Here is a 24732-nt window from a genome sequence, read left to right on the forward strand (position 1 = left end):
TTGCACAATACAGAACGTGTGGTTCACCACTATGGAGACATAGTGATGAAAGTGCAGATTGCTGTCAACATGTATTCCCAAGTCTCACAACACTGTGTTTGAGCTTAGAGGGGTGCTATGTATATCATAATTAGCAGGGGTACTTCATTGACAAAGGAGACAATGAGCCATTTTATGCTTTAATATTCAGTCCTTGAGTTTGGCACCAGTCATTTGTGTGTGGCAGCCCCTTCCATAATATGTTTACCAGTCATCAGCAAACTTGGTATACAACAGGACATCTACCATTGTCTGCACTTCATGGAAATAGTTTGTAAACAGTTGAGGGCCCAGCACAGATCCTTGTGGTATTCAAATGGCAATTGGCTACTGGTGCAGGTGCAGTCCCAACTTTGAGAGTGTGTGTCATGTCAGTGAGCCAGCTGCCTATCCTTATACTGTATGGCTTAATTCCCACATGGAAGATCTTCACTCTGACACATGAATAAGGGATAGTGACAAAGGCCTTGGATAAGTCAATATAGGTGGTATGTCCTTGTATCCCTCATCCAGGTCTGTGGGGACAGTTTCCAAGAAGTCCACAAGGTTCAAAAAGCAAGATATACCCTTGACAAAAACAAAATGGGTGAGGTCACGTGTGTCGAAGGTCACCTATGTCACTGCGGATATGGTCCATGCTGACTGATTCCCTAGGCTTGCATATAAGTGTTTTAGGCATATGGGTCAGTAGTTGGAGTTCTGCACATTACCAGATTGTGAATTGCATAGCACACAACATTTGATATTACACTCTGTACCATGGTTGATATAAGTGTGGAAAAAGTACTGAGATACCAGGGTTTCAGTGCTTGGGGGTCTGGCAGCAGATGGATGTATTGTAAATATGTGAAATATTGTTACATAGGGCCTCAGTTTGTAATGTTTACCCATGTAATTTCATGTCATACATAGGAAATGGACAGTAAACAGCAATAATACAGCATAAATATATACATTTCCATAGTGCAGCGAGCAGCAGGTTTGGTGATGGTTAGCAAAGTGCATGCAGATGCGAGATACATGTTTGTGCATAGGCAAGCAGTGTGCAAAAGCAAGCCACATTGCTAAAGCCTGACAGTTAGCACTGAGTCTATGAAATATACCTGCTGCTTAACTGACTCTGTGGCAGGATGTGTTAATGCATCGATACATTTCTTTTTTGACCCATATGATACTGGGTTCAAATACAAGTGTACCTAATTCTTTAAAATGCTTTTTATCACAGAGGGATAATGCAATAACATGAATTGTTTATACAAGATGTGTTGATGTGTGTTGGAATAGTGCAGCATGGTTAAGCAACATTGTGCAGAGGTAACCATAGCATTTTGCCTCCGTTCACTTTCACTGCATATTGGTGCACAATGCACACCTCCTTGCAAACATGGAGCCCAAAAAGTGAAGGGATCAATTGCTTTTTCTGCTACTTATGTGTGTTGTGTGTAATTCTATTTTTTGACCAGATTAAAGGTGTTAAAATGGGGTAGATAGGAAATTGTTAGAATGGGGAGCAAGCAGGGAGAAGACCAAATTCTGACATTTAGCACTGAATCTCTGGAAAAAAACTGACGCTATGGCAGCACTTGTTAATGCAGTAATTGCAGTAATACATTCCTTTTTGGGGCCAGATAGTGCTGTTATTGAATGCAGCTGTATGTAATACTTTTAATTACTTTCACATTACTGTTGCTGCTCATTGGTGTGTGATGTGCACCATCGTACAATAATGCAATAAAGAAAACAAATGGGGAAGATAGGAAAGTGGTGAAATGAGGTGCAAGCAGGGGGAAGAACAAAGGGAAAGTGCAGGAGGGAGGGAGGAATGAACCATATATATCCATTTCTTTAACAGTGTAAAGTGAACATATGTGTAAAATATTAAATGAATTTGGACTGTCACCTCCAGAGAGAGGGGTGACCACAACACACCCATGTTGTATAGCCAATTGGATCAAATCAAGTGTGTCAAGAAGATGTGTGTGCAAAATGGAGAGCAGTGTATAGAACTTTTTTTTGTTTGTTTGTTTGTGGGACAGGTGCCCATTTTTTTTTCAGGGAGAGAGGAATGTTGAGGAAGAGATGTAGGTATGTCTGGGTAAGTAAGTTGAGTAGGTGAGGAAGCAATCAATTTCAGACACACAAGACAAACAATACAAGAGACATGGATGGTGATGGACACAAAATGTTGGGGGATACCATGATTGGGATGAGGGTAGGGACATCCAGAACCCATAGTCCTGAAGTCCCTGACGTCCTCTCCCACTGGACTGTCATCACTGTCACTTCACTCTGCTACTTGCTGATGTACTTAATATTTCCTTCTCCTATTCCTACGACTGCATAAAATGAGGGAGAACAGCCTCCAGCCAGCATAGGCATGCACCAACAGTGCAGCACACAAAACTATGCACCATCCATGGCACCTCAGTGGAGGTAATAAAATCATCATTTCTGTTACTGCTTCTGGAGTGTGCCACAGGACCAGCCTCCAGGGCACAACTACCTGAGGGGACAGGTAGTGCAGAGGCAGCAGAGGTGATGCTGCCAGGTTGGCTCCCAGATGTGCTGGGCAGTGGTGCTGGAGCTGGTGAAAGGAGGACAGGCGTATCTTGTGGGGCAGGCCTACCCCGCTGTGATGTGGAGCATTTAGTGATGTGATACACATGAATGACATAGACACATTTTTATGACATGTAATAAAATACATCAAAAAATAAAAAAATAAAATAAAATAAAAGAAGAGGTATAGCGGATGGGGTGAGAAAAAAAAGCTAAGATTAGCACCTTCATATATGACATTAATACAATTATTTGACTCTATTATCTTAACCTTTACTTTTAAAACTACCACCTCCTAACAGAGGAGTTTTATTTTTAAGACTACCAGCTTCTAACAGATGCACAGTACACAAAGATTGCAACAAGTACTTTTTCAAATGAGCATATATTGCACATATGCATGTTCCAGTTATACATTTGAAAGTTTACAACAGGGCATGTGGTCACTGGTATAGAGTTTTTACTTTAAACTTTTAAGTTACAGATAATTGAAGAATTAACAATGTTGTATAGTTGGGAAGTGTGGACTTTGAACCCACAGACTCTGACTAAAGTCTAATATTGTACTCTTGGCTTGTGCTACAGACTAATGCATGCATACTTGCTTTTACAGTTGAGAAATGCATGCTCAATTTGAAACAACTCTATAAAGCACCAATAAAGTTATCTTTAACTTTTAATGTTATGACACTATTCTTCTGCTGCATACATACCACATGCTCCCCTCATCCTCACCAATCTAACCCCATGGGTTCTTGCATTGACCTCCATGGCAGCTGTGGAAAAAATAGAACACAATACCATTATGAATACCAATCTTGCCTATATTCAGCTTTTAAGTCTTAAAGTACTCTCTCTAGTTGATACTTACAAAGTTATGGGATGTCCGCAGTCCTTAATTCCTCAATCTAAGGAAAGAAGGTATTCCTCTTCCTCTGCCATAGGTCATTATAGTGATGCCTTCATTGGTCACCAGTGTGTGGAATACCAGTGGCAGTGGTTACAGCCCAGGCCAAACTATCCCAAGCTTCTGACTTATACTGGGAGGCAGAATAGTCCCCCTGCAGAAGCCTGGCACTGTGGTGTTTAACTAGGAGTGCAATAAAAATATTGGACTCCTGGACACCCCATCTCTGTGCCTTACATCTGACACCTCCAGAAACAGCTGCCATGTCAACCACAGATAAAGAGCAATGGAGAGTGATGGTTTTCCACCAGTTCTAGTTATCACATTTACTGGGAGTGTGCACACTGTTTGAAAATGTTGCACTCCACTTACCATCTTGTAAACACAGGGCTGGGCAGTGTGCACCTCCTAGCGCTGGGTTTGTACGATGGCAAGCAGAGTGCAACAGTGGCAAACAAAGCAATTTCAAAGCTACTGGATATACAGGCAGCTGTGTATGTGTGTTAGAGAAATGTGAATGTCATGGCAGTCGAGATAACAGAAATATACTTACAAGAATATAGTACACAATATATCCACAGTCATACATTTGAGAATAAATGTGATACTACATAGATAAATGAATACATAACTGACAAAATACTAGTGCCTCAGCCCTCATACATGTAATTAATATCAGCTGCACCATGTCAGGTGTTATAAGTGAGAGTGGCTATAATGGGAAGTGGAACAACAGTAAAAGGGCATGGAATATGCAATATTCCAACCCAGGACCATGTGTATAGCAATTCTACACTTACATCTGTTGCCACAAGAAGGCTGAAAAGACACTTGTTTATGTTGCAGTTCATTGCTACAAACTGTAATGTCACAACACTGAAACAAAAGTTGCATACCCTGCACTAGAGCCCAGGACCATCTGTACTACAGCCCTATACTTAACACCTGCTGCCACAACACTAGTTACATAACATTCCCTATTTTACTAATCATTCTTAAGGTCTCGCTGTTAAGAAGAGCACAACGTCACATACCAGGATTGTACAATGCACAATAGTATTAATTGAATGTAGCTGGTTTCTGTTTTCAGCTGTCTGGGTTCCGTCTGCTTCCAGGGTGGGCCAGTTGTCCAGTTTGCACACTGCTACATTTTGTGCAAACCAGATAAGCACAGCCAAACCTGACATTCATTTTTCTCCATTTTTATTCTGTTTGCACTAAGTAGCACATCATGCAAACATGGTCCAATAAATAAAAACATACACAACAGAAAATGTTATTACACATGAGACATTTCTACTTAGGTCTGGATTTGAACTCTCACTCCAATGCAACCTCAGAACACAGGGTAGGTGCCTTATTCCTCTTTGCCACAAAAACAGCTTTGCAACAAAGAACTCAATATGCAGACAAACCAACTGCAACAGCATCTACAGTGATATCAAACCATACCAGTGTTATTTGTACATGTATTAGTTTTGGATGTAGTACACCTAGTAATCACACAACTTGTCATGATTATTGCTTGCAAATATATAGCCGTGTCTTACATTTGTGTGTTTGTTGGCCATTCTTCATTTATTTGAGCAGTAATCTCAGACATGCAGTGCATGAGCCATTACATATCATTGGCCTTAAGATGTGTGAGGATATTAAGTGTAAATAATATCATATGCAGTTGCCAGCAAATGAAGGGCAGGTTGGATGGTAAAAAGCACAACCTGTGACTTGTGTCCTGCTTACTTACATTTCCAACCTTACATATAACACTTTGTAGATCTAATCTGACACACCCAGTGGAAGTAAGGCAGCCTGCAGACCACTGTGTTTTCCTTCTCCCAACCAGTAATCAGTCACACTTGCAATCCATTAAAAACAAACGCTGAAATAGTGCATGCACTATGCTTACATCTCCTACACTGAGCCAACTTTTTTGAGATTCAGCAATTCTGAGTTCACAACTCATTTGCATCTTTACCATGGTAACATTCCTGAATCTACACCATAGAAAGTCAACAGTGTAGCTAAGCAAACTGATGCTGGGGGCACTTGTTATGTTGGAAAGACTGCACATAACACTATTTCTTCAGGATATAGTTGTACAGAGAAGCACTGCACTTCAGAAGGTATGCTTCCATTTGGTCAGCTACATTCTGCATATGCTGGAATGTATTTAAGAACTATCTGAAGCAAAGGCTATTACACTTTTATCTGAATGCATGAGTTAGAAGAGTACTGATTGCATGGGCATGTTTGTCCAGCCATTTCAGAGGTATACATGATTGCCAATACATGAAGATGGAATGCTGTGGGATAAATATGTAAAAATGTTTCAGGGACAGTTCCTTTGAAAGAACTTTTAGCATTTCAGTGAGGGTTTGTTAGCAAATGGTGTCATTTTCTTGTTCTTTTTTTGAGGGGAGCATAGGTTAGTCACTACTGTGGCACAAACAAGGATAGACTGTTCTTTTGTCGGGGGGTGGGCAACAGTGAGTTACTGTTATGGCACAAACAAGGATATGTTGCTCTATTAGTGTGATACAAGGATATGCCAATCATTCTTATTATTATACAACACAGTCCAGGTTCAAGACTTACCTTGTAAATGCAACAGTTGACATGGTTCTATCCATGTAGACTCCTTTCCATAGCTGTATTCCAAAAGTTTTGGAATACGCAGGAGAAACCAGCATGTAGTCTACACGGATGCTTTATAGCTTATTGAATAACTCCACCATGTTGGATTGGTTGATTAGCATGCAATTCAGCTGTTTATGCTGTAATTAGCATACTTCAGTGTTTACCTGGTTTGCTCTGGGGTGAGCGCCTCTACACAGCACTTACTGAATCTAAAACTTTCCGCATCCGTGGGTGACTATGTAGGGTTTATTGAATCCCCCTGGTTATCTATTTTTGTTATTGATAATATTCTTTTAAGAACAAGAGAGGAAAGCTATAAAGAAGCAAATAATAATTTCTCATAGATTGTTTCAATATTAAAACTATTTTATAACACATAAAGTTAATAGAATTGTGCATATTTTTTGAGAACATGATTTTGTAATCTGTTGAGAAGCATTTTAGCAAAAAAGAGTCATGTTTAATTTGTCCATATCTGAAATGAAAGCTGTAAACACTCTGGTTTTACATGAGAGTATTTTAAACTTTCTGACAAAGGAGACAATACTATGTAAAAGAATCATTGTTGTTATGAAACAATGAGCTGTAACATTTTGAACAGCAGAGTTACATATGGGAAACTAACACTTCACAAGGCAGTTTTTCTGACTTAGAAATAGGAGAGAAGATTTTTTTTTAGAAAACAAACGAGCAACTGCACCATAGGCAGCATAATTTCTATTTATTGTCCCACCCTAAGTAATTAGAAATTTTATAACCCCACAGACTACCTTTGTTAATTATTAACTTAGGCATGATTGTGGATAAGCTATATATATTAAAGGCAGCATCATATACTACAGTCACAGGGTATCTTCATTCAAAATAAGAAGTAATAATATGAAAACAGAATTATTTTTTTCCAACATTTGGTGATACCTCATGATGTCAAAGGTCAGTTTGGTGGAGGTGCTAGAACACACATTTTGATTATTTGATAACGTAAATGTTAATCAAAATACTTGTGTCTTGATCTGCTGGTTTTACACTAGCTATACTAATGTTTTGCTATTCATGCACAAAGGTACAGAAAATAAGTTTTCTGAATTCTACAGTAATTGCCAATCCAAAAACTTTGATCTGCTTTTTACATATAGATGAACAGAAAAGCAGTGATTTTGTAGATGTAAACGTCATGGAACACCATTACAGAGAAAAGAGGTCAGTTATTTTTAGGAAACATACCTTGACTCTAGATGATTGTCACTGTTGAAGTGACACCCCAACACCATGTGCAAAAATGAGAAAAAGGAATCATGGATGGATGGATGGATACTAGTCATAAATACTTTGTTTATGGTATAAGTTACTGCTTCTCTTCACCATTAAATTCCTTCCCCTTTTGGCAAAGTTATCAGACTCCAAAAGAAATTGTTTTGATGTGAAGGACTGTGAAAAGATGTTTGGATTTTAAAAGCAGATTAATGCAAAGAATCCATGAAGAAAAAGTAACTAACATCTTCTATAACAGAGCTAAACTCATTCCCAGGGAAGTTTTGTTCCTGAGTAATATCTGTCTGTATATTTCTTTCTTCCTTTCTTTCTCTTTCCTTTTTTTTCCAGAAAGGTGGCAGCAGTAACCTTCTTGTGTTGAAAGAAAAGAGCAGGAGAACTCATTTTTGTGCTGGAATACAAGGCAAAAGCTTTAAAAGTTATCAGCAAAAGCTTTAAAAGTTATCAGCATTTTTACAAGTAACTGGGCTGGCATATACTTTGGAGGGATTCTTTGTTAAGACAATTTATATACCTAAATGGTTTAGGATAGTTATAGATCATCTTTATCATCCAGCATATAAAGCAGGCACAACAGCTCAGTGGTCTGTATACTGCATAGCATGTAGCATATGGTAACCAATGTGCACTTTAGTGAACCCCATGGACTAGGTCAGGTAGTGACAGCACCCAGTGTTCAGCAGGCAAATGCTTTCTCCATAATGACTGAGATACATCTAAGGTCTGTACTGTACCAGTCCCCTGCAGTACTCTGTAGCTGCTGCACAGATCTCATGAACTACAACAGCATGGCTGGCACTGATAAACCATGTGCCTACTAAAATATCCTTGCTAAATATCATAATTTCAAGGTCACAGCCAGATTGCTGCCCTCTTATGTCTAGGAGTTATGAACACCTCCTGTAAAATATGTGTGCACATTTATAACGGTATCATGACTTTTATATGTGAGCTGACAATTTACTGCCTGGTAACACTTCCTTTTCACAAAAATCTATTCTTCTGGGTTGTGTGGATAGATAGATGTCTCCTAGTGCTGTCACTTTAGCACTGAAACAGAGTGCTTTGAATACTCATGGCACCAAGGGGAGTGGTCATCCACATTCTCTAAGTGAGTCAACAGGTCATGGCACATCTTAATTAGCCAATGAAGTAAGACAACAACTGCCTGATAGTGCAGGTCTAACGCCATGGCAGTGCACAGTCTACAGTTAAGTCTTACCCTTTAGTACTATTGTGTGTCTGTAAACATTACTACATGTTATACAGTTAGCCAAAGTGCAATATCTTTGTGTAAAGGTTTCTGCATGTACCCTACATACCCATTTTATATATACATCCATATATATATATATATATATATATATATATATATATATATATATATATGTATATATACACATATACATATACTGCCTCCAACGTTGCTCTAACTCAGAGGAAGTATATGCTGGGATGACTTCTTCTGTGGATTCAGGTCTACAATGAAATAAACAGAAGACCTTTCCGCTACAAGCAAATGAGAAACTCCAAGTAGAACCTGAATGCATGAATTCCATCTAGTACATATCCATGCATGCCTGTATGCAAGTCACCATAGACCCTTTCTGCCACTTGTGAAGGTTTTTTGAATAACATTTTCACATGTTTCTGTCTTTCCTTCCAGCAGGCCATTACAAATCACAGTACACCTCTTCAAATCCTGGCAAAGAGTCCAATACAAGCTTCCTCTAATGCTGTAAGCCAACAGAGCAAGCACAATTACAGCATATGTACCATACTCACATTATTTAAAGTATCTCTGTTCTTTCTTGCTGAAATCTCTTAAAATGTGTCTTCATTGTTTTTCTTGTAGTGTTTCCTTTGAAGCAATTACTTTTATGTCATACAGCTCAAATAATGCAGCAAAAAAAAACATATGCAAATGCAGGACTGTTACATGTTGTATTTCCTGCTATAAACTGTAGAAATGTATGTAAATACTTTAAGACAAAGATTAATTTCTCCATGTCACATAACTAAGAGTGAACAGATAGATTTGCATTAGGTAAAGTAGGTAAAAGCATGCTATGCAAAAGCAGGTAAAAGCAAGCTATTTAAATGTGTTCCACTCTGCTGACTTGCCCACAGTCCGTAGAGACAAAATAGTATTAAACATTAATAAAATAATTCTGCTCTACTCTTAGTAGCTTTTCTGTCTTAGTCAATTATATTTTCTTATATATTATGCATGAAAAATATTTTATGGCTAGCACCATATAAGCAACCTAACAGAGATGTTCACTGTTTAAACTTTAGGGAAAGCAGTCTCAGGTACACATTTTTTTTCATTGCACACAGATTTAACAAAAACTGACCACAAAGGAATCTTTGAAAAAATGTCAATAAAGTGAATCAAATTTTCTGCCTCACGGCTACAGTTGTTGATATGACAGAGTCTGTTAATGAACATAGAGCAAGCTGCACAATTCTCATTTATTAGATAACCACACCAACATTTCATCCTGTGAGATGGGTTTGGGGAAAAATGTCCTGGTAATGGCTTTAACAGAAGAAAACAGGAAAGTGCAATCACTAAAAAGAGATAATGATATGTCATATTACTCCTAGGTTTCTGCAAAATAATACAGACCCAGAAGTAATGCACTTGGGAAGCTTTGTACCCATTTAAGTGTTTGGGGACTTTGCTAAAGCCACAACAGTGCTGGAAATTTATCTACCAGATAATAAGTGAGTGCTTCTCAACACTGATTCCTTTTAAAATGATTGTGATTGTAGAAGTAATTTCATAAATTCATAAATATGCATTTAAGCAATTTATTATTGGAACTTGTAACACGTAATTGCTTCCTTCCTTGCTGGGAGAAGGGAGTGTAGAACGATAGAGACTGAATTTTGGTCTTTACCCGGTTGACACACTCTTCCAGAAATGGCACTAAACAGAAATATGCATTTAGATAAATAAAACTGTCAAATGTTTAAAATCTTGGGAACCACTTTGCAAAGTCCCGAGATGTGGAGAGCAAATGGCAAAAATCTTCACTTAGTATTCACTTTTCTCCACCGTATGGCAGTCTCAGAGTTGAGTTATATAATTTCAAAGGGTGTGGGGGCTTGCTCCCAACTCAGATGAAATATGAGGCATGCTGCCTGCCAAAAAAAAATAAAACATGTTTAAAGGAGATGAAAGGTTTTCCATATTCACTCTTCTGATGCATTTTAGTCATCTTTTATTATGAATCAAGACTTAGTGATGCTAGTCACTATTTCTATAGGGAACCAAACTATCTCTACACGTTCATGATTGCTTGTTATTTAGCTTATTGTGATGTAGTTTAATAAATACCATCTGAAAGACAACTTGTGTTTCTTGGAAATGAAATACTGCTCAGTTAATGCTTCATCCTAACTTCCAGAAAAAACTTTGCAACCATAAGTGAACTCTGAACCTGACCTTTGACATGCAGTCCTATAGACTGCCAGCGCCACTCCAAAATGCAAATGAGTATTTGTAAAGCTTTTCCAATTAACTTAAACAAAAATTAACTCCCCAAATAAATAGATACCTAATTAACAGTACTTCTAGCATTTTTGTTTCTGTGAACTAAGATCTATATTTTGTAACTCATACACTAATAGTATATCAGTCAGCTATGCTCCCAGTCCAGAAGGCTTCTTATGACACAGAACATCATCAAGACTACCTCCTTATGAAACTATTGTATCATTTTCCAGGATAAAACTGCTTAATGTACCCATCAACATACCACTGTTCTTGATTTATTATTGCAAAGTGGAGTAGTAATCGGCTCACTCATAACCAACTAAATGATCATCAAAAATTATAGCCCAATCCTCTAAAAAACAGACTTTGTTCTGGACAACAACATCAACAATCTGTATTCATCTTGGAAGATAACCAAAAAGGGAGATGAGGGATTGAAGAGTTAGTGGCCAGTACTATCACCTCTGGGTGGCCATGTGGGATTTCCCTGCCAATGAACCCCCCACCCTCACCCCAGTGGAGATCTAAAACTACCCAGAGTGAAAAGATAATAGTAAAAGCCTAGAAAACATATAGCTATGCGCTTCTGTGATCTGTTGTGTGGGCATGGGAACAGGCGATCATAAGCCAGAGCTGACCATTGGCTGTGTTGCACACCCATGCACTCCCAAGTCTGTGGAGGTTAGACCCCATGAATACTAACTTTCTTAAATGACAGTGATCAATCTGCCACTGACTGTTGTCCTTGACTGTGACTGAGACAAGCTGTGCTGTTGTCAGCAATAATTTTACCTGGCCACTGTCCACATAGAATGATGAAGGATGATAACAGGGGTGCAGAAAGGGGAGATCCTTGTGGTCAAAGGCAAATGGGAAAGGTTCCATGATTCTTAAGGCTCAGCAGAAAAATAGATGCACTGTACAGAAAAACCTCACACATGATAGCTGTGTTCTTAATATACTTGCATAGTCTTTCCTTTGTGGGGGGTAGTACCTACTTAGACTATGTAATGTAGCCAATGCACTTTTATGGTTTATCTTTGATTTGGAGTACTTAGTCATTGACTTTTGTTGTTACTGCATTTATTCCAAACAGGAAATCTTATTTTGCTTAATTAACTTTGTAATATTGCCTCAAAATAGTAAATTTCTCAGATACTCATGGTACTGTACACATTGCTGAGTAATAACTTGTACTTTAACCTGATGTGCTGCAATAAAGCCAAGTCCAGAGGGACAAATAAATGTGTGCAATCTTGTTTCCAGCATGAAAACCTAGTGACTCCCTCTAGATGCAATATGTACAGCACTTGGAGTTGATATGAAGGATTAAAAATGACAGTTCCTCTTGCTATGAATTCCACATAAATTAATCAGTGATAGAAGAGTTTAAAATCTTGCTTTTAACTGTGCTACAGTTTTCTGCTTTAATTAAACCAGTCAATTAGTTTAATCTTTTCTTGCGCTTTATACAGATTTCAAGTCCAGGAATGGGAATATATGGTACTATACTGTGCAAGAACAAAATAATCAGGGTTGTTTGTTTTCCTTCTTTTTTAATTTGATTTTTTTTTCATTAAAATATTCTTGGCATTTTTTTTAATTATTAAATGAAGTAAATGCATATACATGAAAATTAAAAGGAAAAGAATATCAAAAGTAGCTAGAGAATGGTCATGATAAAAAGGCTATTGTGGAGCCAGGAAGAAATCAGTGTCAACAGAGGAACATCTAAGAAACAGATGTCATTACTAATTAAGATTTACATTTGTTGTTTTAGTGTTTTTGCATTAAGTAATGTTCTGAGAAACTTATAGGGAATGGAGCCAATATTTTGAAACTAAAACTTCATCAGATTTCATATAGTGGAAACAAGCTGCACTGTGGCAAGAATTACAATCTGAACTAAAATTAACTTTAAAATCAATAAAATACATATGTTTTTCAGAAGAGAAGTTTATTAACAATGCATTAAGTTTTGAAAATATGTCAGTTACCAGCATCTTACTTCGGAATGTTACAGAATCTCCTCTCCACACTACACACTGAAATACAAAATTGTGACATAAAAGTCCTGAAACTAAAAAAAAAATGTAAAGTCCAATACAGTGAAAATATACACTTTGCACCTGAAAACACAATTCGGAAAAGGGCATTCTGTATAGCTTGCACCCTATATAATTTTTCACATTCTAAGCTATTGCAACCTTAGTGCAATACCTGGATTTTTCTAAAACCCAGTGCTACAATAATCATCTTTATGAGTGGGGAGTGAGAAGTAATAGCAAAGATGTGAGGTGGCAAGGCAGTTCAGCTATTAACAACTGTGTCTTTTAACTGCTATTAAACGTGTCCATTCTCCTCTAATTGCCATGATTCATTGGGCTGAGAGGGAGTCAAAAAGCCACATCACATATGGCCTGGCTGTTAATTTTTGTGTTATGTGCCAAAACTCTGTAGTATATAAACTAAAATTATACATAAATAAAACCTTCTGGAGTGGGGGTGGAAAATATAACAACTACAAGATCAAACTACGGTGGACAAAAGGGCAAGATTTGTCAGTGGTGACCAAGTGGTTAGTTTCCCGTTGGCAAATTTCACTGTTCCGGGAGTTCGTTGTTATAAGTTTTCCATGATGTGGCCTCATTGTTCTGCAAGTCAACATTTTGTAACTTCAACTAATCAAAGGGGAACCGTCTGTGTGCATGAGCTCGTGTGCACTTTTCTGCATATACTGCAAAATTGCCTGCTAGCCCCTAGTGTAATTTAAAGAGACACACTTGTGCTGTAATACTCCCTGGTGCCACTAGTCTAGAAAGGGATGCATCCACAGGAGCCTCTCCCAACATGCCAAGAAGATCACTGTCCCCTCAAGCCTTCCTCCCTGGTCAACCATCTGTCTACCAAGTAGATAGCTAACCCAGAGTGAACAGAGGCATGAGAAGATGCCCTTTTCCCACACAAATAGATCAGACTTGCATTAAATTATACTTTTTTGATAGCAGAAAGAGACAAGATGCCTATCTAGTCTGTCCCTTAAGTGCATTTAGCATTCCACTCCTCTACATCCCTACCGCTCTCTCTCTCTCTCTCTCTCTCTCTCTGTCTCTCTCATCATTTCTCTTCTTTTGTGCAATTTTCAGTACCTACATGAAGTGTCTCTTTGCCACCCCCCATTTTGGTTCTCCATTCCTTGAGTCCATAACCCTTTCTCTGACAAAGCAATTCAATCCCTGCAATCCCTGGCCCACTATCTCCTATCCATCTTCTGTCACTTCTATTCAGGATGACCTGTTTACATCTTCCTGATATGAACTGGTGCACACATATCATGACTCTCCTGTTTCTTCTGATTTGTCATGAGAATTACTCCCTTTCTGTTATTTCTGGTAATACTGTTTCCTTTTACCCTGCATAGTTCACATGAGAAAATACATTTCTTAGATACTACCATTAAACTTAATGATGATGGCACCTGTGATTCCCTTCTATTCCATAAAGAATGTAGAAAAATAACCTATTAAGTAGGCATAGCATGCACCCCAATAGAATTTTTGGTATTATTCTAAAGAGTCGATTTCTATGTGTATCGAGATTACACACAAATGTAATGGATTATGAGGCAGCTGTAGATACATTCATTGATGAATTTAGACAGAGGGGATATGCTACAAGGGAGTTGAATAATAGACAACAAGAGGTACATGCCCTGAGAGATACAGAGGGGAAACCATGTTTCAAAGGTGATAGGAGGCATGAAAAGAAAGAAATTTAAATAAACCCAGGTGTGATTTTACATTAAAGTATAGTACTAATATACACTCTATATGTAATGTGGTTAGAAATAACTGGTCTGTACTAAAAATAGATGATAGAATGAAGGAACTGGTAGGAGCTAAGCCTAAATTTATTTTTTAAAATAACATCTCGCTGAAAAGGGAGCTGTGATATAAGTCTCACAGTGAACAAACTAGGTTGAATATAAGAGAAGGCACTTTTCCCTGTAGGAGCTGTAAAGCTTGCAGTTTCATGTCAGGGAATAGACAGCTTAAACACCCTGTTACAGATAAGCTATATGAATTTCGCTTATATGCGAACTGTCGGACTGAGAACTTAGTGTATTTAGCTGCATGTGTAGATTGTACACCATTTGCTGGATCCACATGAGCGTATAGGAAGTGGAGATGCTTCCATAGATACAAGCAATGACAATAAGGAAGTGACATCACAAGGCGCTGAACAGTGGAATAGAGAAGGAGCGAGACCTAAGACCATGGTACATGAGCAAGGGTTAGTGGAAAAGCAAGCAGCATCAACTTTGGGTTTTCCAGCATTTATCACCATGCTTCCAGCATCATTGAAACTATTGGGCTCCAAAGAAACAACTCGGTCTCCCAATCGAGGGAGAAAGAGGTGCAGACCATCGGAGGAGAGGACAGTGGAGAATTGGCAGAAACAATGCAGACGCTAGTCTACAACCTTTCATCTGTATCATTGACTGGCTTGCAATTGCAGGTATTAAATAAAGGACTTTCTTTTGTACCTGCTAGGAGTTCCAGGTTGAAGGAAGTCCTAACAGACTTACATAAGTTTGCCAGGAATGCGGCGTTAAAAATTATGTTTGACAATGAAAAACCTTCAGATGTACAGGTACCTTTGAGAAAACCCAGTTTATTTAATCCACAATTGCCAGCTAATGTAGATGCATTTGTGAAGATATGCAAGAGGGACTTACATGAACTTTTTACCACAGGCAAGTTTGATAAAACATTTTATAATATGACTCATGAAGAGAATGCTGCTTTAAAAGAACTAAAAGCTAATTCTGCTATTTCTATATTCCTCATTTTCATAGCAATTTATGTAAGTTTCTATATGCCCTGCCGATAAAGGTGGTCCACTGTTGCTATGAATTTTAATGATTACATTAGCAGTATGTTAGATATGCTTAGTGATAGTAATACTTATTTATTAGTTACTAGACAACAGGTTAATAGATTTATTAGTGAAGTAAGGATGACTTTGGAAGATATGTTTTTAAGTAATATGATTGGACAGGATCTATAAGAATTTATGAAGGTGGAACATCCCATTATACCACCGCTGAATGGATTACCCAAAATGCACAAAACACTTACCAAACCACCAATGACACCTGTGGTGGCTGGTAAAGAGTGGGTTCCAAAACCCTTATCTATTTTTGTGGAAAGGGAGTTAAAAAGTTTTTTAGATAAAGTTCCAGCAGTGTTGAAAGATGCAGAGATGTTCCTACAAACATTAGGAGATTGTATTAATAATCTTGATTTGAAGGAAGAAAATGTTGTGTTTGCTACATTGGATATCAATACATTGTTTACCATCATACCCATTGAGTACGGGGTTGAATCGATTAGAAGCTTCTTAACGAAATTTCATGTCTTAACTAATATACAAGTACAAGCTATTTGTACTTTAATTGAATTGATTTTGAAATACAATGTGTTTATGTTTGGGGAAGGCATATACTGGCAGCAGCAAGTTGTGGCTATGGGCACACCCTGCGCTAACAGTTATGCTAACCTTGTATTAACAGAGTGGGAGGACAATGTCATTTTTACTGAACATTTATATAAGGCTAACTTATTATATTATAAGCACTTTGTTGACAATATCTTTTTTTTATCGGGGGGTGATGTAGATTCACTGAAAGAATTCATCAGATATATGGAGAGTAACAGCATATGCTTTAAATTTAGCCTACATAGTTCACATGAGAAAATAGATTTCTTAGATAAACTTAATGATGGTGGAAGCTGTGATTCCCTTATGATCTGTAAAGAATGTAGAAAAAATAACCTAAGTAGGCATAGCGTGCACCCCAATAGAATTTTTGGTAATACTCTAAAGAGTCAATTTCTACTTGTATCGAGATTACAAACAAATGTAATGAATTATGAGGCAGCTGTAGATACATTGTGATGAATTTAGACAGAGGGGATATACTACAAGGGCGCTGAATAACATCAAGAGGTACATGCCCTGAGAGATACAGAGGGGAAACCATATTTCAAAGGTGATAGGAGGCATGAAAAGAAAGGGAATTTAAATAAACCCAGGTGTGGTTTTTACATTAAAGTATAGTAGTAATATACAATCTATATGTAACGTGGTTAGAAATAACTGGTCTGTACTAAACGTAGATGATAGGATAAAGGAACTGGTGGGGGCTAAGCCTAAATTTATTTTTAAAAATAACATCTCACTGAAAAGGGAGCTGTGTTATAAGTCCAACAGTGAACACACTAGGTTGAATATAAGAGAAGGCACATTTCCCTGTAGGAGCTGTAAAGCTTGCAGTTTCATGTCAGAGAATAGACAGTTTTAAACACCCTGTTACAGATAAGCTATATGAATTTCATTAATATCCGAACTGTCGGACTGAGAACTTAGTGTATTTAGCTACATGTGTAGATTGTACATCTTTCTACATAAGGAAGACCACTCAGAAGCTTAAAGAGAGGGTTTTGCAACACTTGGGAGATATTAGGAACAAAAGGAATTTAAATGTTCTCTATAAACATATTAAGGATAATGAGGGCCAGTCTTTTAAGTTTACAGTGGTAGATGTTGTTCACAACAATCCCAGCGGAGGTGATTTGAACAACAAAGTGGAATATAAGGAGATGAATTGGATAGCAGCTTTGCAGGCACATAGACCTCCTGGTCTTAATTATACTATATCTTTAAAACCAGCACTCAAAGCTAGACCATTACATCATTAATGAGTATGTATGTGATTGGATACAGGCTCTTTAAATACCTAAATATATTTTCCTGTTTTTTTATAGTAGGATCTGATGAAGCATTGTTGCGAAAGCACTTATCCTGTGATTATTCTGGCGTTTTATTAAACAAGAGTTTTATCTACAGGAGAATCTGACTTTTTGTGCCTGAAACCTTGTTGGATACACTGAACTACTGTGGATTTGTGATTATTTTGGTTGCAGTGAATCCTTTGTTCGTTGGACTGGTAATCTTGGTTGATGCACCCTTCTGGTCACTTCCCTCTGCATTCCCTCCAGCAGTGTGATGTGTCTGTCGTTGCTTGGCCTCTAGAACTGCACAGAGTCCTAAAGGTCGATCAGAACCTGGCAGAGTGAGAGCATTTATAACCTCTTTGATTCTGGAGTTCTGTCTCCATGAACAAGACACCCCAGAATTTTCTTTTCTGCTGTCATGGTCCTCTCTCACACATCTTTAGGCAGTCCAGTCTAGATGTGATCAACACACCTTGCCTTCTTCTAATCCATTACCATTAGTTTCCCATCTGTTGATGCTTCACACCTGGTTGTTGCAGCACAAGTGCATTACTTTACCTTTGGCTACAGTGAATAACAGCTGTCACCTTTCCATCCACTTGATCAGCATTTCCAGATAATTTCTTAGACTCTACCTGTCAATCATCCTTTGATGAGCCTGTCTTTGTGTCATCACTGAAGAAGATGGACATGTCCTTGGTTTGCTCTGATATTTTTGAAACAATTATGCTGAAGAGTACTGCACTCCTGCAGTACTCTACTCATCACTTTTGTTATCCCAGACGCAGTTAGTGTCTCACCACAGTCCTCTGTGATGTCTCCTCTTTCAAACTTACAGTAATCCAGTAGTTATCCAGGTTTGCTCTGCCCCCACACACATTTTGCTTAGCAGTAGCTTCTGTTAAATGAAGTAATATGCCTTGGCCAAGTCCTGGTGAACCAGTTCTGATGACACTCCCCTGTTGCTTTCTTCTGTAACCAAGTCATAAAGCTGGATCAATTTTGGCTAACAGTTTCTTCTTGACTATAAATCCATGTCACATGTTGTTTCCCTTAGGATTCTCTCTACAGTTAGGTTAACAGGTATGCAGCCTGTAATTCCCTGAAATATGTTTTTGCTCCCACCTACCACCCTTGTACAAGTCCACCACATGCATTTATGCACTGGCCAGTAATTTATTGAAGATCACTATCCTATGAACTTTCAGCACACTGACCAGATTCCTGTTGATAGGGCCCAACTGGATCGCTGTGATTATCCATCCTAAATGCAGCCAGTTCCTTCTTCAACTCTGTACACTATCTCTCTTTCTCTTTCTCTCTCTCTCTCGATCTCTTTTCACTACTTTTCACATTCTGCCTTGCCATCTTACAAGGTACAGTCTCTTGCTTGCCTTTATGATGACTAAGATCTGAAGCACTAGGCGTTCAAAACTGCTGCAAAAACGCCAAATGATGCGTATACCCTGTGGCGCTAAGATGAAGAATTAATTCAATGTCTCTATTTTCCTAATCTTTCAATATGATACTCTCATATTTATTCACCATGACCAGATCTATACCTCCCCTTCTCATTTCTTTTATATAACCAAAAAATGTCATTCTCATTCTTGACCCCTTTTGTCAACACCCTTTCAGCTTGCATGTTTGATGTTCTCTTCTCCTTTTATGCCCTTTAACTTGTTTGCTTTTACATTCCCTGCCCCCAAATTCACAACCCCTTCCTTCATTATTTTATATACCTATAGTTTGCTCTAAAGAGTTGCTTTGTATTTCTGTGTAGTCACATTGGTTCTCCCATCTTTGCTTTTTCCTGTCCTCTTCCTCAGCCCATTACTCAAAGTCCTGAGTAATCCAAGCATAACCCATTCAATAGTGGGTTTACTCTTTCCCTTTGAACCAGATCCCTGACTCATCTTTGTCTATCTCACCCTGCATAGTATAATCTTGTTGTCTAAAATTCAGTTCTTAGTGGTGTTTCTTCCCCTTCCAGAAGGTTTTGTGACCAGAACTACTGTTATATAAGTTTGGGGTTGGGGGGCTTCATAACCACTACATTTAGGTATAGTTTTCTTATTTATTGAAAAAATAGGGTTGTTTTGCTTATTGTGAACTGTGATAAGTTTGTACTCGATAACTCTTTTAGCAACATAAACATACATATGGCTACTAAAGCAGTCAGGTTACACACATAAGTACAACAGGTGCACATAAAGCTCACACTGGCAAAATACTAATCACAGAAAGGAGCATGAAGTGCTTTCTATGACAACGGTGCTGGCCAATGTAGGTAGGTGGCACAATCAATGTAAGGGCAGCAAGGTTATATTTTGGGAGACTAGACAAGCTCATACCTTCCAGCATGACTGGAAAACAGAATGAAAAGCTCAGTGAAAAACAAAGAGTTTAATATCTGTTCTTTTATAATGTTCATACTAGCATCCCATCCATAAGAAAAACAAACATACTTAGCAGCCAATACCAATGATACATGCCATCTGTCAACAAATGCATTGCTGTAGTTCTTTAAACAAAAGTTTCATGTGTGCACAGAAGAGTATAACTGATCACCAACGTGTTCATGTCAGTGCCTGTAGTTTCATTGTAGTTACTGAACTAACATCCTGTTTTTAACAGCTGTCAAGCAGAAAGTAAAGTCAGTAGTAGTAAAAGACTGATGTGGAAGTTAACTGTTGTCATGAACTCATTGTCCCAGTGTATAGCTGAAAGTGGAAAATAGGATACAGGCTGTCAAAGTTGGTTTAGGTTGTATTGTCCAGTCAAGATTTAAGTAAATGCCAGTGTGTTGTGAGAAATAGTTTATATGCATCAAGTTGCCTACATTTTGTAGAAATCACTTGCTTCACCGCTCAATTCTAGCTTTTCACCAGCTTCAGTAACCTCACAGAGACTTAAAAACTGTCAGCACCCCACCCAATGCATCATTAGAAATATTTAGACAATAAAATTCTAGTATTTGTAAGTGCTTCACAAATTTTCTCCACATAATTTGGGTGAATTTATCTTCAACTGCTAAAAATCTCATTGAATAGGTGTCAGCTGCTGTGAGTCACAAAAAATAAATACATATATTCTCCAATTACCCACTTAATCAAATATAGATTAAAATTGCTATAAGACACAACTCTGTAAATGAAGCATATAGAAATATGAAGTTAACCTAAAATAAATAATCAAAAGCTATCAAATCCCTAATAGCATAGCTAAAGTGCAAGGAAATTCAACTGTACTGAGATAAATAGTAGCCACCAAATCAAGTATGCTCTCTTTAATCAGTCAGTTAGTATGACTCTTTGTGATCTCAGAAACTTTAGCACACCATTTCTTACAAATTCATATTCTTTACTTCAGTACTGCTGTCTATCCATCTTACCTTCTGCAACCCTGTTCTTATTTTGCCTTCAATCTTTCTCAGCAACAGTGTCTTCTCTAGTGAATTGTCTTAGCTGAATTAGCATCCCTTCCTGTAAGCTGTATGGCTTTCTTTCCTTAAGTATTGACTCATTTGTTCTTACTGCAGTCCATGGAATTCTCAAACTTTCAATTGAATGCCACAGTGCAGGTGCATTGATTTTCTAACTCACAACTTTACCTATAGTGCAGCTCTCACAGGCATACATTATTACTGAAAAAAGAGCATCAGGCAGATTCAATACATTTTGTGTAAGCTTCGCACAAAGCCTACATGGAGTTTACGTGTTTGCACGGTGAGCAGCAGTGCTTATTGCATATTCATGCCTTGCACTGCATTTAAATGTAAACAAGTGCAGTTTCATGGCTGGTGACAGTGTTGCCAGCTAGGAAACCATGTAAAGCAAAACAGATATAGCTCTTTCAAGTCCCCCTGTATAAAACCCGTTTTAGCGCGGCTTTGCGCGATTTTGCACATAGCGCAGCAAGCATCATTGGGTTTAAACCATTCTCAGCTCCACAAAGACTGCTCTTCACTTTTTCCCTTAGAACTGATCTAGTTCTCATAATAAACACCCTATTCCCACTCTAAAGCCTGACACTTGCTCACTAAAGCAATTATATAAGTCAGCACTAAAAAATTAAAAGCACTACACCCTCACAAACTCTCCTTAAGTACTTTGTTCCCCATTGGCCCTTTTTTTTCAATTATAAAGGAATTCACAATACTATTCTAGCATGTCCAAAGGTTAGTTGTCAATCTCCTCTCCGGTCCAGCTGGTGAATCTGGGAATCTTGTGGCAATGTTATAACTGCCTCATGTACACAGACAACCCTCTCCTCCTCCCAAGAAATTCCTACACATGTGAGAGATGCAACCATATAGCCAAACTGGAGGATAAGCTCTCTCAACTCAGTACTGGCATAACCAGTCAGGAGGAGAAGGAAACCAAACTCACTACAATTTCAGTCTCACATAGACCTACCACGACAGCAAACCAAACACATAAACACACAAAAACATACTTGGAGGCTCTAAATAAAAATCTGCCTAAGCAGCAGAGACCTCCAAAGCAGACATCCAAGCAACTGCTACCCCAAAACAAAACACGTGCAACACATAGCTCACAAAGCCAGTGTGCCGAACAGTCACAGCCCTTAAGGCTAAACAACACACCTGATACACTTGTAATAGGTGACTCTATCATCAGGCACACTGACATCCCGCTCACCAGGCTGAACAAGGAGAAGGTCACAGTGAGCTGCCTGTCGGGCGCTAGGATCCGCCACATAACACAAGCACTCAGGCCACTCCAAGGTAAGTACAAATATGACTCAGTCATCATCCATGCTGGTGTGAATGACCTGAGACGTACCTCCCTGGACTACATGCAAAGAGACATAGAGGAGATCTCTGAGCATGTAGCCCAGGCTGGTATGACCCTGACCTTGAGTAGCATCTTACCCTCACCAAGAATGATGCCACAATATGAAGACAAGATGATCAATTTCAACAATTGGCTTAAGTATTGGTGTCATTCAAAGGGGATCCAATGCCTGTCTGCCTGGGATGACATGCTCGACAAGCCACGATGCTTCGCTAGGAACGGCTTGCACCTGTCACCCCTGGGCTTTCGGATATTGGCAAAGGCTCTTGCCATCCCCATAGTGCCTTTTTAGGCAAGGCTCAAAAGACAAACCCACCTCCATAGGTATCACAAGGGATAAGAAACTAAGAGTAATGCTACTCAATGCCAGAAGTCTAAACCTCAAGATGCACGCACTCGAAACTCTCCTTAGCATGGAGAACATTGATATCTGTGCAGTAACAGAAACCTGGTTCAAGGCTCCCTAGAGCACCCCAGCACTACCAGGTTATACCTCATACCATGTTTTTCGGCCCCAAAATTTGGACCGAACCACAAAAGGAGGGGGAGTATCAATATTCGTCAAAGATACCCACACCTCCAGGTTGGTGGCACAGCACGAAGCATCAGAGACTATCCATGTGCAACTAACAGTAGGTAAAACTGCCTTCCAGTTTATAGCCTGCTACAGACCACCCTCCCAAACCCAGGAACCCCACTCGGCCTTCCTGAGAACACTGGAAAATATGAAGGTCTCTCCAAACACCATTATATTGGGCGACTTCAACTACCCTAACATAGACTGGGAGCATTACTCTATCTCCAACACCCTAGCACAAAGGTTCCTAGAATTTATAAACTCAAATGCTATGGAACAACTTGTTGCCACTCCCACAAGAGGGGAAAACATACTGGACCTGATCATCACCAACATGGGGACTCTATGCTCCAGACCAGAAGTGTATCCCTCACTGGTAAGATCAGACCATAAACTAATCTCACTATATATTCACATCCCAACCCCAGCCCCTGCCCAGAAAACCACAGTGAAAAACTTCTCTAAAGCAAATTTCACACTCCTCAAAACCGAGGTGGAATCCTTCAAATCCCCCGGGCCTGTGGAAAATACAGCCTAGACCACAGAATCCTTTATAAATGCATTCTATGAACACCTTCAGGAATGCATGGATCATGCAATCCCAAATAAAACCAAGACCCAATCCTCCAAGGTTAGGCGTCCTGTCTGGTGGACCCCAGCCATAAACAAACTATACAATAGAAGGAGGAAGCTACTACATGATAGAGCAAAATCCCAAAAAGGGAAGGCATCTCTGATCAGTATTAGCAAAAAACTACGGGCACTCATAAAATCGTCTAAGGCCAGCTTCGAGAGAAAAATTGCACAGGACACTAAGGATAATCACAAGGCTTTCTTTAGTTATGTTAGGAACCTGGGTGGGAATTCCCAGATATGCTCAGAACTAGTCCAAAATGACAAAAAAAACACCGAACCCACAGACATTGCCAACATCCTAGCTGACAGGTTCAGTGCAAACTTCTCCCCCCTTCCCCACCAAAAGGGCAAATATCTATCCCAGCAGAGTGCTGCCCCTGACATCTCAGATCCTCAGGTAAGAGCCACTCCAAAGCAAAAAACACAGCATCAATGGGACCAGATGGTGTCCCAGGCTGCGTCCTACATGAACTCCAAGAAGAACTAAACCCAAACATAAAACTACTGTTCAATCTCAGCCTTACTACAGGATATGTACCCAAAGAGTGGCGAACAGCAACAGTGGTCCCTCTCCACAAAGGTGGTGCCTCAACGGATCCTGGAAACTATTGCCCCATAAGCCTGACTAGCTTGGTCTGCAAAGCTATGGAAAGGATCATCATGGACCTCATAAATAAAGATATTGGGGACCTACAGACACTGGATCCTACCCAGTTCGGCTTTGTTAAGGGCAGATCCTGCCTCTTAAACCTGGTCGATTTCTTTGAAACAGTCACCAAGGCCATTGACGAGGGGAAGGTGGTCCACACAGCCTACCTGGACCTTGCAAAAGCCTTCGATACAATACCCCACTCGGGCATTATAGATAAGCTCACCAGCTTAAATATAAACCCCTATGTCATTAGATGGGTTGCAAACTGGCTCAAGGACAGAACCCACATGGTTAGAATTGCTGAAGCCATGTCAGACTCCAAACC

The sequence above is a fragment of the Protopterus annectens genome, chromosome 9.part0 (genome assembly GCF_019279795.1).
Source record: "Protopterus annectens isolate FY-2018-M chromosome 9.part0, PAN1.0, whole genome shotgun sequence".
Lineage (NCBI taxonomy): Eukaryota > Metazoa > Chordata > Ceratodontiformes > Protopteridae > Protopterus > Protopterus annectens.